The sequence below is a fragment of the Cyprinodon variegatus genome, unplaced genomic scaffold (assembly GCF_000732505.1).
Source record: "Cyprinodon variegatus isolate N-32 unplaced genomic scaffold, C_variegatus-1.0 Scaffold46, whole genome shotgun sequence".
In the NCBI taxonomy this organism is placed as follows: domain Eukaryota; kingdom Metazoa; phylum Chordata; class Actinopteri; order Cyprinodontiformes; family Cyprinodontidae; genus Cyprinodon; species Cyprinodon variegatus.
Window position 1 is genome coordinate 1,788,654 of NW_015150499.1, and position 1,800 is coordinate 1,790,453.

Below are 1,800 nucleotides of genomic sequence, written 5' to 3' on the forward strand. Positions count from 1 at the left end.
AAAAAAAAAAAAAAAAAACTATTTGTTAGAGGTGACTGTAAAATGCCTTTAGATGACTTGTCCTGTTAATTAGAACTATATAAACAAGTTGAGCTGAATGCTAACTAAAATAAACTTTCTGGTATCTGCATGGTTAACAGCAGGGAGGGATTTTAAAGGTTCGGTTATAAACAGGCTCGCTCTAACTCCCTCCCCTCTCTCTTGTAAGGAGTGCTGTTCACGCCACCACCATTCCCAGTCTTCTTAGACTCAGTCTGCTTTAGTTTGCAGGATGGCTGGAAGAATCGAGCTCTAAACATCTGCAGGTTCTGCTCACACAAAAACGAGGCCCCAGAACCAGATGGTGTGAAGACCTTAAACCAACCCTGAGGTGGATTAGAAACGACATTGTTTGGACCGAGAGATGCAAACGAAGATGACGCACCTGAAGTTTTTGGCTGGGTTCCTGCTGATAGTCCTGGTGATTGGGTGAGTTTACAGTAAAACACAACGTTGATTCTGGTGCATGAAAAGAATTTACTATTGAAGTGTGGGAAAAAAATATAAATGAGTATAACTTATGTAAGTGATGAGAGTAAATATTTCTAAGAAATGAAAATAAATTTTAAAGAATAAATGGATTAAACGGGTTTTAAGTTTTAGTTTTACTTCAGTCCTTTTCATCAGGAGTTTTCTCAGCTAAAAAGATTGAAGCTTTTAACCCGAGGAGCAGAAGTTCTGGGGGTTTTCTGCTGGTTTCTGGTTGACTGTCGGCAGCCGTGCAGAGCGGGGTGTTTAGCTGAACGTTTTGGTTTCCGTGGCTGCAGAAGCCTCTCTTAGTGTCACGCTGTAACAAGTTTACGCACGTCAACATTCTGCAACCATATTTAACTGTTGTCGTAGTTTTTTCTGCTGGCTGCTGCTTTCAGCAAGAAAAAAAACAAAACTGGTTCTGAATTCTGCTGCAGATTCTTCTGGGCAGTAAAACCCATAACTGGGAGTTTAGTGTTTTATCAGCGGGGATCAGTGATCTCTAAGCACTCGCCATTTTCCTGTCTTCTCAGAATAAGCAACCAAGATAAGCTGTTAGTGAGTTTGTTCTGTTTTCTGGACTCTGTGTCCAAACTGGTTTTAGCTTAGAAAATAATAAGAGCAGAAGGAAAACATCCAAAACATTCTCTGTCGATGAGGAGGTGGAGCTGACCTGTTGATAAAGACTGTGGAAGTTTTCATAGAGCGAAGTTTTCCAGAGAACGGAGATAAAAGCCTCGCCCTTGACAGGAGTTATCTTAACCAACTGTGTGAATGTTTTTTTTTGTCTCACTGACCTTTTGTTCAATCTGTCCTCCTGACTGTCTGGTGTTGACACATTGGATGAGCTGACAGAAGAGTTTCTCTTTCTAAAGGTTCCTCATTTCTGATGAATCAAGTCTTTGGCTCCTTTCCATAGAAATATGACTGATATAGATCACTGCATAATAGGGTCTGATAGTCTGACTTTTCTATGTTTCTCTGTGATCAGAGGAATCTATTTCCGCAAAGCGGTCAGTAGCTGAATCCTGCACGCACAAGTACAAGAAGTGTTAAATTTTACTTTAAAAACAAGATTGGGTGGAGATCTTTGGTGTTGTGCGCTTCAATGCCTTCTTGTTATTTAATTAAAGTACATTTTTGTCTGTTGTTTTTTCTTGTAAACGTACGCTGCCATTTTGTACGGAGCCCCTCTGATGACATGGTCAAAAAAAAATTTTAACTGTGGCCACGAAGTAGTATTTCGTGGCCACACAATAAGTTTAACGTGCGCACGAAATACTTCTGAAT

General features: G+C 40.1%; 1 long non-coding RNA gene across 1 annotated transcript in view; it reads left to right on the forward strand.

Moving 5' to 3' along the window:
* Positions 1–1,800, forward strand: part of LOC107082037 — a 9,577-nt gene that overhangs the window by 4,072 nt on the left and 3,705 nt on the right. The window contains exon 2 of the long non-coding RNA XR_001481121.1: positions 264–468. This is a non-coding gene — a long non-coding RNA (uncharacterized LOC107082037). The remainder of the gene's footprint in view (positions 1–263; positions 469–1,800) is intronic.